Here is a 15,639-nt window from a genome sequence, read left to right on the forward strand (position 1 = left end):
TGATCGCCCACATAGCCTTTGTTCTCCTAGAGGCTCTTTGCAGGTTTATAGCATAGCTGCTACTCTTACACCAAACGAGAGAAAGATCAAGTATTATATACGTGGAGATGGATTTAGTTCAGAACAAATCATGTTAATGAAGTCAGAGAGAATTCTGAAAAGTGAGTAATGATCTCTGAGATTCAAAGCATGACACAGGGTCACCATCTTGCCCGCCAGTAACTTGTATGGCGCCAGTCTCGGCGAATAACTCCCCCAAAATCCACAGGCCGCTGGCTCTTCCTGCTTAGTTCCTGTATGCCCTGCATCAGCTTCTTCTGCAATCAACACCCCCTTAAACATGCCACATTTCATTGCATGCCAGGTTTTGATGCCCACTGCCGCATCTCTTCTGAACGAAGGAGAGTTGCAAAGAGCTTCTTTCTGTGAGTCAGCATGGCCGTGGCTTATGGAGATGCCTTCCCCCCATAGTGGCAGAGTGGCATGCCCATACCATTTTGTGGTCCTGTCTCTCTGTCCCCCAGACCTTTAGATGTGGCAACCATGCCCCCAAAGCAAGCATTTTGCAACTGAAACTCACAGTATTTTCTCAAAATTCCAAATGTGCCCTCTGGCCCCCAAAGGTTGGTCACCCCTGGTCTATACTCTGCATAGTATTTTGGTTTTCCAGCTAGCTACTAATAGTCAAGTGACCAACTGGGTTCTCACAGTTGTGTGCCACCACATGCTATCTTTGGATGGATTGGTTTTATGGTGTATGTTCAGAACCTTCTGGTCCAGAAGCTTTCAGTCATTCAAGGAACCAACTGGTCTGACTGGATGCATGCAAGCAAAGCCAGACCAAGAGTTTAGAATGTAAACTAAGCCAGACTGTCAGTCCATATAAAAGGTAAAGGTACCCCTGCCCGTACGGGCCAGTCTTGACAGACTCTAGGGTTGTGCGCCCATCTCACTCAAGAGGCCGGGGGCCAGCGCTGTCCGGCGACACTTCTGGGTCACGTGGCCAGCGTGACATCGCTGCTCTGGCGAGCCAGAGCCACACATGGAAACGCCGTTTACCTTTTTACCTTCCCGCTAGTAAGCGGTCCCTATTTATCTACTTGCACCCGGGAGTGCTTTCGAACTGCTAGGTTGGCAGGCGCTGGGACCGAACAACGGGAGCGCACCCCACCGCGGGGATTTGAACCGCCAACCTTTCGATCGGCAAGCCCTAGGCACTGAGGCTTTTACCCACAGCGCCACCCGCGTCCCTATAGCTTAGTAATAGCTTAGTACTGTTTACAAGGCTAACAGTGGCTCTTCAGGGTTCTGGACAGCAGTCGTTCATGGCTTTGCTTGAAGATGCCGAACATTGAACATGGGACATCAGCATGCAAGCAGATGCTATGGGCCTAGGCAAAAGAGACCAGAGTCAGAAAACACTTAGGCTGTACCTCAAGAGGTTAGGAGGTGGCCTCCCCATCAGCTCCAGGAGGTTAGAGAACAGGTGGGAAAACAAGAGGAGCAGCATACAGCAGGGCTGGGGAACTTGTGGCCTCCTGGATGTCGTTGGACTTCAGCTCCCAGGAAATAATCAGGGATGCTCAGAGTTGAAGCCACATCTGGAGGGTCACCTGTTTCCTAACCCTGACCTACAGGGTTTTCCCTGAAGTGACTCAGAAGTACCATAGCAGTATGTGTAAGGGAGCTTTTTCAACAGGGGACAATGATGAGGTGATTCCTTCCATCCTCCCATACTTGGGGAGTTGATCCAGCATCCCCCAGAGCTGTGGTAGTCAGCCTGATGTTTTTGGATTACAACCTTCATAATTCCTGACCACAGGCCATGCTGGCTGGGGCTGGTGAGAGATGGAGTCCAACAACATCAGGAGGAGGTCCCACTTTTGTTACTCCTGACATAAAGGATCTTAGTTAGAGCTACACTGACTGATTCTGCATCCTCTAATGCCCAACACAAAGCAAAATAAAGTTTCATCCATGTCCGTCAGCAAAGTGTTCATAACTGGAAACCCAGGCAAGGCTTTCAAGTCTTATCTTCATAATAATGTAAGCTCTAGGAACTTAAGAAGCTGCCTTCATACCAAGTCAGAGCACTGGTCCATTGTCTAAACTTACTGGCAGTGGCTCTCTGGGATTTTGGGCAGGGGGCATTCCCAGCTACCTTATGCACCAAAGTTTCTAGTCCTCTCCACAAGTACAGCCTATTGTTCCTTCCTGTTCCCTCTCTAATATACTTAACTGGTCACCGTTACAAACAGGCTATTATACTAAATTAGCAAAACATCCCAACACAGGAACAACACACTTTGTGTTCCCCCTTGCATAGCCTGAGTCTATTTAGCATTCAGCAAACTTAATTTAAGGCTACTGGTCACATACCATTAGATTACCAATATAAAAATGTTTGCAGGTTTACAGATTATAATGGAAAGCACAAGAAAATACTGAAGATGGTGCATCTATTTGTCTTAGGTAAAATTGCAAGTTTCCAATCCAGCTCCATTAATGTCTTTCTGAACAAAGCGAAGCTTGAGAAATGTATGGAACATTTTCTGCTGCGCAGTAAAATGCCTTTTTTTTTTTTTTGCTCTTGTTTAATTCCATTCAGGGTTATTTACAATAAAGCAACTTTCATTTGTCCATAAATCCTTACCTGGTACATTCTTTTCCCAAATTGCTTTATTAATCCTTGGTTATTATTAATTAGAATTGGGGACAAACTGCACAATCATTTCCTTAACTCTGGCCGACAGCTGGGCTTTAATAGACTACAAAACAGGAGGCTAGTTAGTGGAATTTATTTTCCTCTTGCATTAAGTGTGTCATGTGATGGCGTCAGCCAGGAAAAGGAGAAAATATTTCCGAGTGTCATTTTTAACTGTGGACGCCATGCTTTATTGTAACTCTAATGAATTAGGGCCTATGCCTGGTGCTTAAATAACACAGACAGTCAAAACAGCTTTGCGTTGGCAATTGCTCAGGTTTTTGCTCTCCATATCCCACTCGGTAGCTATTAGTTTACAAGTCTGCTGCAGACTAAATTGGGCCCTCTTCTCTGATGTATGTTGTGGCAGCCACAGCCTCGGCCACGTGTGACACAAATCAAACCATTTCTCTGCAGTAGATATCGATCGGGCAGTGTGTTGGCACTTAACACTGCAAGATCTTGGGTAATTGCTTAGTCCAGGGAGAACCCTGTCTTTCCCTTGACTGGTGCAATATCTTTGGTGCAGTTAATAACTATGTCCTGTCCGCTTCATTTTATTCACCAATCCGCCAAGCTTGATTAACGGTTATGCTAAGCATGCTATAGAATGGCCCCCTGACCAAACTGGGGGCATTTGCTATCATGTTATCGTCTGAGACTGTGGAGAGTTTGCCCATTCTGTTTTTTGGCTCTAGGTTCCTATGGAATTTCCTGTAGCCCTGAATGCTTTGTCATGGCAGCTGCAGCTATATCCCCCAAGTCTGAGGACTTTAAAAAATACTTGCAGGGTGCCCAACAAGAGAGAGGCACACAAAGTTTGCTGTTATACTGACACAAAGTGTGGTCTAGTGGACAGAACATATCCTATAAGGTTTCATGTATTAAGGAGTCATGTAGCCTTTTTAATATGGCCACATTCACAACATACATAGGCGCCAACTCCTAGGGGCTGACAGGTCTTTGACCCCCCATAAAATATTTGAGGAGGCCACCCACCAAAGTTGATGGGCATTGCCATTCAAATGGCATGCGTGCACCACATCATGTGATGTGGGGCTTATCTGGGGCTTTTATTCAAGTTGGCACCCCTGACACCATGCATTTAAAGCACTTTGTACCAGAGTTCGTTGTGAAGAGGGATCAATTGTTTAACCACCCTGGAAACTCTGGTTCTGGGAGAGGGGTATATGGGACTCTTAGCAACTCTCAGTACTATTAAGAAACTACATCCCCCCCCCCCAAATATTTTTTTTGTTTAAAGTGGTATCATAGTTCTTTAAATCGATGTGCGAATGTGGCCTATGTTAGCTTTTACACATTCAATGAGCGACTGTGGTAAGGGATGAAATCACGTAGCACATTATACAAACATTTGTTGGATGTCTGAACAGTCTTCCTGCCCCCACCCCTATATACTGCTATAATGTCCCTTGGGTCTTTACTTTGGGTGTGTGGGCAATGGATCTATCCATACAACTACACATACAAAGCCTCTTTGTGTTCAGCTGTACAAAGGTGGTGGATGGGACCAGCTGAGGGAACACAACTTTACAGGTAAGGCTAGGTGGCATGATCCCACTACCTGTTGGGGCATGTAACTCATGTGCGAGCTTATATTTAGGGCTGTTCTCTAGGTACCTCTTCTCAGGGTGTGTCAGAGGGCGATAACAAGAGAGGACCTTCCATCTGGCTTCCATCTGTGGAATGCTCTCCCCAGTGAGTTCCACCTGGTGCCTTCACTGACATTTTTTTGGTGCCAAGCAAAGATGTACCATTTCCCCCAAAGCCTTTAATGCACTGAGCTGATTTTGTTATACTGTTAGTGCCAGTAGTTGTTGGTGGGTCGGACATCACTGCCGGTTCCTGAGATGGAGAGGGGTGAGGAGCAAGGGAGAGGGTGGATGCAGTGTTGGAGACAACCCAGGGGTTGCTACAGATTAGTGTGGTGCCAAAGTTTCCTATGGCTGATTTGGGGGCGGGCGGGCTGGTTTTTGTTGTTGTTATTGTTGTATGGACATGTCAATGCTTTAGATATATTTCTTTTTGATATTGTATTTGTTCTAGTGTTTTTAGGAAGCAAGCAACTAATAAGTTTAATAAATAGCAATGTTCTGGAAGAGGGTAGTGTTATGGTTGATTTAAATGAGACAACCTATAGACTGAGCCACATGGAAATCTGTTTCCCTGTAGTAATTGGTGCTGTGGAAAAGCTCTGGTCTATACTATACTGTGAAGTGGTGAGGATCGTAGCTTGTGGTAAACATGCCCAGTGTTTGCGTATTTGAAACTGGCCAACCATTTAACCCCCCCCCCCCAAAAAAAAAGGTTACTGAGAGGATTAAATGGATGAAGATAAAAAGGACCTGAGGGTGAAAAATGCTCTGTTTTATGAAATTATAATAAAATCAAACGGTGCAAGTGGTTCATATAAATCTCTTTTTTAATAAGAAGTATTCAGTAGAAGATTTTGCTATCTGGGAATGACTCCAGAACATTCAACCAATTACCAAATAAGCTTTTTTTTTTAAAGGGGTATGTGTGTATTCTTATGTGATTAAATTAGCTTCCAGCTGTATAGAGAAAAATATTATTTTCTCCCTACATACAGTATTATACTACATACCGGTACTTTAAACTTTTAAAGCACTTAAATTCACTCCCCCAAATTATTAAATATATACGGTCTCACTTGAAATTTGTTGTTGTTAAAAGAAAGGACGAAGCAAAGAAGTTGAAGGTTACATTTTGTGCCATCAAAAAGAAACGAAAAGATCTTTTCAATTATAAGTAGGGAATTCTATGAAACAGCTGCAACACTTTTCTGAATTCTTTGTTTTTGCCTGTTTTCCCTTCATGCCTTGAGCAACCAAAAGGATTAATTCTGGGTAGTTATTTAAATATAGTTTCTTGCTAAAAATTCTCTGCCAAGATCAGAGAAAAGGGATTAGGATTAAGTTCCTCTAATCAGAATGGTTTTTTCACCCCCTTATGGTGACTCTTTCACTTCAAGGAACAGTATTAACTCCATCGGATCTGCAGAAATGAATTATATCAGTGGCTTGTCATGAAAACAAAACTGAGTTAATATTATTAACAAAGTCAGAGCTGGTTTGGGCTAGTGGCTAGGTGAGTGAACTATGAATCTGGAAGTTCCAGGTTCAAATTTCACTCCTCCAATGATATCACTTGATGTCTTTAAGCAAGCTATTCTGTCTCAGTCCCTTCATCTGCAGTCTGGAAGACAATAACACTGCATTATAGGGTTGCTGTAAAGCTACCAGTAGATAATGCATGTGAATCATTTTGATCACTTGAAAGCACCATTCAAATATTATTTGATAGCATTACTACCTGTGTAGCCCATGTTTACTCAGAAGAAAGTTCTGTTTTGCTCCCTAATAAATGTGCATTGTGTTACACCCTTAAAGTGCAAAGTGCTTTAACTTATTCACCACCACCACCACACCTTTGTGGCAGGTCACTTGTATTTCCATTTTACAGACTGAAAACTGAGGCACAGAAAGGCAAGTTTGTCCAAGGCTACTGAGTTTTCTATCCATGGCAGAACAGGAATTTGAGTTTAGCCTCTTGGTGACACTCAGCATTCCATCATCTTGTGCATTTAATAGAGCAATCCAGAGGAGGTAGCAGAGGGGAAAGTATATGGGAGATGGTTTTGCTAAATAAGGTTAAAAGGTATACAGGATAGTTTGACCTGGCTACTTGGCAATTAAGGAGAAATAGAAACTGAACCACATTCTGCTCTCCTTCTGATTGGGTAAAAGGTTGGAAGAGGGGGTGAAAGTACTGTTTGTAAGTAAGAAAGGAAGGTCCAAAATTCATTTGAGATATGCACATTCCCCAAGGCCTGTTGGAGATTTTATATAGTGACTGGGGACTGTGTCCATTTCTCTCTTCAAGTACAGATTATGCACACATTCTCCACAAAGCCTAATGAATGTGCATTGTGGCCAGTAATGATGCACATTAACAATTCAACTGATATTTCCCCTAACACTGACTGACCCACACTTATGGTTAACTACTCAAACTGTAAAACTAGTTTTTCCCCAAACTGTTTTAACTTGTTGCCTTACTAACATTTTAAGTGAAAGCATAACTTGTTTAGGGGAAAATCTGGTCCAAGGCCCTGTTATTCACCCCATGCCACCCTACTCTACCTAGTGTAGGAAATATGCTAGGCCAGTTAAATATCAAAAGGTTAAAGGGCTGTTTAGCGGAGACATTCTGAGGGCAAGATAACTACAAGGGGGTAGCAGTGAGAGTAGGAAGAAAAATAGATTGCTTTTTTGACCTCCCTTACTTTTCACGATGTAGGCTATAGCCTGTGACATCCCATATATGGTATGTGCCCCCCGGGGGTTATATATGTATGACTATATCTTCAAGTAAAATAACCTTACATTGTCATTGCTAGTCATAGTTTATTAACAAGCATTCATAGCTGCTTTCCCACTGCACTTTCAAACCAACTTTCTCAACTGCAACACGCAGAATAAAGTACTTTCTGTTTATAACCCACCTCTCTTTTCAGAGACCTGTTCACACTACATGCCAAGAGATATGACTGCTCAGCACACCCCTGAACCCGTGACCAGTGGTGTGTTCTAGTGTAACTTTTACAGAAGCCGCCTGTCAAAAAAGATACAAGATTCACTGATCCAGCAAACTCCTCTCTGTATGCTGAATATACACGCACCGCCACCACCAGTCCCGGCCAAGTGACAGGAGTGCTCACAAAGCCAAGAGCAAATTTCTTGTACTTCTACCACTTGTTTTCAGCGAAGAAATTGATATGTTTAGATTCACCCCCAGTTCAGAAGCAAGTGAAGCCCTTTATCAAGGATATTTTTTCAAAGAGGCATTTCAAAGGATATTGCACTTCTGTCTTTCTGCTGACTTGGAAGAGCCTTTACCTTATGAGCCAGAGAGTTTAATTTTTGTTTACTAACAAAACATGCCAACTAAGTTTTTACATAATTTTAAAAACTGGCCATGCCACAAACTTGACATGTTACCATCCTGATGCAATCATTTTTTAAAAAGGCAAATCAAAACACAGCCAGACTGGGTGACTGGGAGCGGCCGCCGGGACCATACAACTCTGGTCCTAAAGGATCTACATTGGCTCCCAGTACATTTCCGAGTACAATTCAAAGCGTGGGTGCTGAACTTTAAAGCCCTAAAAGGCTTTGGCTCTTTACGCCTAAAGGAGTGTCTCCACTCCCTTCATTTGGCCCAGATACTGAGATCCAGCTCCAAGGGCCTTCTGGCGGTTCCCTCACTGTGGGAAGTGAAGTTACAGAGAACCAGGTGGAGGGCCAGTAGTGGCGCTCACCCTGTGGAATGCCCTCCTATCAGATGTTAAGGAGATAAAGAACTACACAACTTTTAGAAGATACCTGAAGGCAGACCTGTATCGGGAAGTTTTTAATGTTTGATATTTCATTATATTTTTATGTGTGTTGGAAGCTGCTCAGAGTGGCTGGGGCAACCCAGCCAGATGGACAGGGTAATAATAATAATAATAATAATAATAATAATAATAATAATAAAATGCATGCATCTAGGAATGCTGTGATGCAGTTCTCCAAGCAAATAATATATGCACCAATGTGGTAGAGGAACTTGTGCATAAAATTGCACATATTACTGAAAATGACAGCATACTACATCCTTATGACTCACATACCTCATTGAACAAGTTTGATAGGTTGGCAGGTTACTGATGTCACAGCGACATTGTTTTTGCATGTGTGGTTTGAAATCAAACTGGGCAGGCAAAGGCATAGTGCTATGCAAGCCTCAAATACCAGCTGATCATTCTGGATTGCAAAATGCTACACACAGGGTTCTCAAGCTTCCATGATATATAGCTTGCTTCACATTTTTGAGAGCCAGTGTGGTGCAGTGGTTAAGAGCGATAGTCTCGTAATCTGGGGAACCGAGTTCGTGTCTCTGCTCCTCCACATGCAGCTGCTGGGTGACCTTGGGCTAGTCACACTTCTCTGAAGTCTCTCAGCCCCACTCACCTCACAGAGTGTTTGTTGTGGGGGAGAAAGGGAAAGGAGAATGTTAGCTGCTTTGAGACTCCTTAAAGGGAGTGAAAGGCGGGATATCAAAGCCAAACTCTTCTTCTTCTTCTTCTTCTTCTTCTTCTTCTTCTTCTTCTTCTTCTTCTTCTCTACATAAATGTGTATCCAGGGAAAGCTAGGATTGGTTGCCTTGAGAAGGCAACATTTTCTGCTGAACCCACCCTAAAATTCCATCTGTAACATCTGTAACATGTTCCCTGCCGAGAGCACTGAACATTGATGTGAAATAATTGTAATACAATAGAACTGTATTCTAACAATCCATGCTTGGCAAAGCGTATAAAAAATGAGAAGGGGGGGGGGAAGTGAGAGGCTAATACAGAAACATAATTTATATTAAATTGTTTGTGACCGGTAGTGGTCTCTTGTAATTGGAAATTTACATCCTCTTATTTCATGCAGGTTCTCTCTCTCCACACACCCCACACTTTCCCCCTTATGGGGCGGGGGAACCTTGATTTTGAGAAGGAAAAGAAATAATGACAGAAAAAGAGAATTTTTATGCGTTCTTTGGTGTGAATTGGTGCAGGCATTATGATGAAGTTAAAACACAGAGGTTAATTGAAAAATGAGATAAACAAAGCCCTTGAAGGTCTTCGAATAATTTTGCCTGGCAGCGTTGACAAGCCTACCACCATCAGGCGCTAAAACCTACTCTGAACCGCTGCAGATTAGGGGAAAAAATAGAAGGGGGAAAAAAACACCCTAAAGTTAATTGTCTTTCTGTTCCTTCCACCTCATTTCAGCCCAATTATAACTTGGGAAAGTCATTCTGTCTAATTTGCATTAATGCACCTCCATGGAAAAATAGCTTAGACAGTGAATTTGATCTTTTTGTAGTCTGTTATGGACACATTTAGAATAAAGAGTAACCCAGCGGAGCATATTCTCTTGGAAAGGAGTGGGGACGACGACTTGTGGATAAGGATCTCTGCCATTCTTGTTGTGATACCAAAGAAAGGTCTGTGATTTTAATGTTAGACAAGAGTATTTCTTTCCCCCCAGGGATGGAAGATGTAGAAAAGCTCACTGGAGCACATTGCTCTGTCAAGTCTTGCTTGCTACAAGCCAGTCCAAATGCTCCCTGTGTGTGGTCTGTGACAGTTGGAGAGCTTTCATCAAATGCAACATTTCTTCCCTGTTATATTGCTGATACACATGCTCTTCTCCTGGTCTGTTAGAAATAATTTAAGTGCACTTTTGGCCCCAAGCATATGATATGCCTTCTAGCTGAGTAAGTTAATTCAAAATGAAATTGGAAAAAACGCACAGAAAGCTCTCCTGTACCCCACTTAGGCTTGAATTAAGATGATTTAGGACCCAGCTACATGTTATATGTTAGATACAGCTGTGTCTCTTTTAAATAAACACAGTCTTTGTCATTAAATAAATAAATACATTCAGATAGATCCAGACAAGAGGGTGAGATCCAATACTGTGAGGGTGGGAGTGTTTGTCCTCTTGTGCCCCCTACAGCCTTCTCAGCTCCCTCAATATCTGTTCTGGAGTGTTGCAGGACCCTCAGAGAAGATTTTAGGGATGCACACAAGTAGAAAACAATCAGGAAGTCCCGTTTCTTGTGCTTTCCATTGCACAAAGCAGTAGGACATCCTTGGATGCCATCCTAAGTTAATTGCAGTTAGATCCGGCAGTGGGCAAATGCCAATCTTCGTTTCTCATTTTTTCCCCAGCTTTAAATTAAGTCCCCCACATTTTTCACATCAGTTTGCATTTTTTAAAAAACATCCTTATGAAAATTCACCAGCATTTTAGTGATAAATTATCTCAGAACATACATTTTTGCCTAATATATAAACTTTTGCAAAATTGTTTCCTGTAATATAATGCATTAGGTTATTTTCACAAATATATGCATTTTAACACACATTTTATCCATGTATATGGATTTTTGCAGACATTACGTGTCTGGAGAACTGCATTGCAAAATCTGGAGAATGCTGAGTTCCAAAGGATGGTTGTGTTTCGGTTCGTGTATTATGAATTTTGCAGCTTTCGTTTTAAACTGTGAATTGAATTTCTCTTCCATCCCTATTTAGGTCCCATGAAAATTAATGTGAAAGGGAGTCATGATTAAGGGAAGCCCCATAGCTTTGAGTGGAACTAAGCACAGTCAACTTAGTAAGGGTCCACACCTCTGGGTGGGAGCTGAATTTCTGTTTCCTCAAGAGCAGACTGCATGAAGTTCTTCTATGCACAGATTTTGAACTTCAAGCTAATTTCAGCAACACTTTAAGTTTGATTTGAATGTCTCTCATTTTATTGGTCCTCTCGTCTTAATGCCACATATAAAAGAAATACGTGGTTGCTTTGCTGCAGTATTTATTAAAGTCTTAATTAAAATGTTCAGAGGGTTCAGCTGTCATCGAAACATTATGCACCTCATTTCCTAGTGATCTAGTGGAGAAAACAGTGAGAAATCCTCTCCATTGCAAGTTCAGGTCCACTCTTGTCAGTGTAATTTAAATTAATATCCAGGGTTATTCATGTAGGCCTGTCTGCTTTCTTACTTGAATGTAGTTATACCGTATTTTTCGCCCTATAGGACGCACCGTCCCATAAGGCGCACCTAGTTTTTTGGGGGGGAAATAAAGGAAAAAAATTATTTCCCCCCCAGGCGCGGGGTTGGGGAAGCCCGAGCTTCCCCCGACCCCAGCCCCCAAACAGGCAGCTCTCTGCAAGCCGTGGGAGCCCAGTGCTGGCTCCCACGGCTTGCTGAGAGGTCCGCGAAGCCTGGACGCGCTGAGCTCAGTGCGCGCAGGCTTCAGCATGCAGGCACCCCTCCGCCAGCAGCGGGAGCGCTCCTGCTGCTGGCAGAGAGGTCCGCGGAGCCTGGACGCGCTGAGCTCAGCGCGCGCAGGCTCCAGCATGCAGGCACCCCTCCGGCAGCAGCGGGAGCGCTCCCGCTGCTGGCGGAGAGGTCCGCGAAGCCTGGACGCGCTGAGCTCAGCGCGCGCAGGCTCCAGCATGCAGGCACCCCTCCGCCAGCAGCGGGAGCGCTCCCGCTGCTGGCGGAGAGGTCCGCGAAGCCTGGACGCGCTGAGCTCAGCGCGCGCAGGCTTCAGCATGCAGGCACCCCTCCGCCAGCAGCGGGAGCGCTCCCGCTGCTGCCGGAGAGGTCCGCGAAGCCTGGACGCGCTGAGCTCAGCGCGCGCAGGCTTCAGCATGCAGGCACCCCTCCGCCAGCAGCGGGAGCGCTCCCGCTGCTGCCGGAGAGGTCCGCGAAGCCTGGACGCGCTGAGCTCAGCGCGCGCAGGCTTCAGCATGCAGGCACCCCTCCGCCAGCAGCGGGAGCGCTCCCGCTGCTGCCGGAGAGGTCCGCGAAGCCTGGACGCGCTGAGCTCAGCGCGCGCAGGCTTCAGCATGCAGGCACCCCTCCGCCAGCAGCGGGAGCACTCCCGCTGCTGCCGGAGAGGTCCGCGATGCCTGGACGCGCTGAGCTCAGCGCGCGCAGGCTTCAGCATGCAGGCACCCCTCCGCCAGCAGCGGGAGCGCTCCCGCTGCTGCCGGAGAGGTCCGCGATGCCTGCATTCGCCCCATAGGACGCACCCAGATTTCCCCTTCATTTTTGGAGGGGAAAAAGTGCGTCTTATAGGGCGAAAAATACGGTATGTCACCTTTCCACAGTGAGCTGGACCCAAAGAAACTTATAACAAACACCAACCTATCATCAAAATATAGAACTGTGGGGTAGGGATGGGGTGAGAAACCACAGTAGCGGAGCTTCATGCTCTGGCACTGGGGGGGGGGGGGCAGAGAGCAAGCAGGGACGTGGCTGGTACGCGTCCCGGGGGCAAGGCGTGCTGCCTGCAGGGGCATGGCACCCAGCATGCAGGGTGGAGCCACAATGGAACCTCACTGAGATTGCGCTGCCGGGGGGTGTGTGCTCCCCCACACCCCTCTTCCTCCACCAGTGAGAAACCAGTTTACAAAACATATCATTAAATTCAAACAAGACAAAAGCGACATTTCAGCAGCCAATTTGAAATAAATAATCTAGACTTAAATATGTAGGTACAGTATAAAATGGTATGATACTGCTTCAAATCTTTGTGTGCCTTTTCCACATGTGGTTCAGAGGGTGGCAACATGCGAATGGGCCTTTTCTGTGGTGGCTCCCTGCTTGTGGAATGCTCTCCCCAGGAAAGCTCACCTGGCTCCTTCATTACATATATTTAGGCACCAAGCAAAACCATACCTCTTCTCCCAGGCCTTTGGCAAACTAAACAATCTATGACCTTTTAAACTGTGTGTGGATTTTTTTTTACTGCTTTTCTTTGTTATTATGGTAGGTATTTTTGTGTTTTTATATTGTAAACCACCCTGTGAACTTTGGGTGAAGGATGGTATGGAACTAAAACAAACAAACAAAATAATTAAATGTGTAGTGCAGATGGGGCCTAAAAATTCCCCACAAAGCAAGAGTTGTTGCTGTAAGTAATAATTGACTTTCTGTTAATCTGTTTAATTGTAAGTCTCACAAAGAAAGGGTTAACATTAGAGATTGCCTCTCCTTGATTCCTATTTCAAAATATTTAAAAGGAAGCCCATTCTTGGTTAAAGCCATTCCATCTTTTTTTTTTTTGCCTTGCTTTACCTATAAGAGCCAAGAGATCTTGCTTAATGTTGCAAAGTCTCACAATTTAATGTACCGTTCTCACAGAACGAGGAGGCTCTTTCTTTTTCTCATACTTGCTGCTCCAACTGTATAAAATAATAATGTTTCATTATCCTTTGGAGCTACAGCTTTCAAATAATTTGATAAATCATTTAGGATCTAAAGATACATGCCCCGAACCATCTGGATTTCCCCTAAGATCACCTACAAGTAGTCTCTTGCCATGGAACAAGTCCACTGGAAATGCAGTAAGTCAGCCCTGTTCATTTATAACTTGTATAGGTCTGAAATAATCTAACAGGATTTAAGTACCAACTTGTCAGTATGTTTTTATGCACTATCCATTAAGATTAGTGATGCCATATAAGTATCAATATATGACCAAATATAGGGTCGCCATATTTCAAAAAGTGTAAATCTGGACCAAAAAGTTGTTGAACTTTGAGCTATTTTAAATGAAATTTATCACTTCCGAAATGGGCTGCTGTACGTCCAGATTTTCCCAGACCTTTCAGTGATTTCTGCAAGAAAACAAAAACAAATCCCCAGCCTAAATACCCCTTTCAAGTGGAATGCCTCTGTCTGAGGTTAGCATAAGAGGATTTTAGTTTTGCTTTTCTTGCCCAATATGAGATTATCAGTTATGATAGTGCAGAAACGATATATGGCTACTTTAGCATAAATGGCTTGCCTTAGCAATTCGTTTCTTTAAAGGATGAGGAAAAGAGGGGAGGAGAAAGAGGAAAAGGGGGGGGGAGGAGAAAGAAAGCATATTGAAATGAGGAACTAACATTCTAAAGATGAGAGAAAAGCAGCATTAATAGCAATCAGGAGCAATTAGTGACTAAAAATATATTCTATTATGCCGAAACCTGTTTCTGGAGCTGAAACTGATTCAGAAAATTGCAGTATTTCACTCGCTGTTTGGTATCATGTGGCTGTGAGGAAACAGCAACTTCCAGATGGAGACACAGGTGTAATCTTCAACTAAAAAATCCTTAAGGATGAGATCATTGGATATGCTGAGAAATATATATTTAAGGAAGGGCCACTGGAATCTGCATTTCTTCAACAGCTTCTCCTTCATTTGCCTTTAGCTGTGCACCAACACCATTACTGCTGTTACATTAATGTTAGTACTACTACAGTAAGAGTTCTGTAGCACTTGGTGCCTGAGGTGGTTGCCTTACCTGCCCTGATAGTAGGGCTGGCCCTGTGCGATAGATTTTTGACCAGATCTCCCTGATGTTCTTTTCTTGCAAAAAGAAGCCGCGGTTAATTTAAGGGGCGGGTGTGGGTAATTGGCTCTGGTGGAGGGAGGCTTACATTATTTTCCACATAACTGTTTCTGGTATCAATAGCCTTCCCCTCAGGTGCCATTAGCCCTGCAGGGGGGAAAGGCAGGCAACAACATGGCTGTCTACCTATTTTTCCCGCCTGTGTCCCCACTGTGCTAATAAAGCGTGTTCTCCCTAAAAGAGAGCACGTGTTGCGGTTGGGGGAACAGGCCACCTTGCCATGACTTGGCAGTTTTAAAAGGAACCCAGCCGTTAAATGGTTAAATGGGTTGCTGGGGAGTATTGATTGTTGCTAATTTGGGGGAGGGGTCAAAGTCTATAAATACAGGGGACAGACGTTAGCACGGCCTCTTGGCCGTTTTGCAGCGGATCAGGAGCATTGGAGACGGTTGTATTGGCTATTTATACCTTCTACTTTCGTTTTCCTTGATCTTAATAGTAATAATAGGAACTTAATTTTCTATTCTTCTTCCCTAATCCAACCTGTTGCCCCCCCCCCATTCTCCCTCCCTCGCCTCCCCTTGCCCTCCCCTGTTTCTTTTGCCCACATTTTCACTCCGTTTTCACCTTAATTTATAAGTCACAGGGGGAAGTAGGACAAGGCTGTGGGTGGGTTACCCCCCCCCGGCTTCGGGTAGGCACCCCCCCCGCCCCCCCGCCCCCCCCCACCGCTTCTAAAACGACCTAGCCGTAGGCTGCTACTGTCCACGGACTTACCTTTATCGGCTGAGGCGGCCTCCGGCGGGGTGGGAAAGGCTTGCGTTGGGCCTCCAGGCCTCACGAACGCCCCCGTTTTTATCGGCTGCGGGCGCAGCCGCCATTTTGTCCGCGGCCGCCATTTTGAGGCCTATAGGGCCCTGATCGAGGGGCAGGCCTCGGAGG

This window comes from Podarcis tiliguerta (assembly GCF_965153285.1).
Source record: "Podarcis tiliguerta genome assembly, chromosome: 12".
NCBI lineage: Eukaryota > Metazoa > Chordata > Lepidosauria > Squamata > Lacertidae > Podarcis > Podarcis tiliguerta.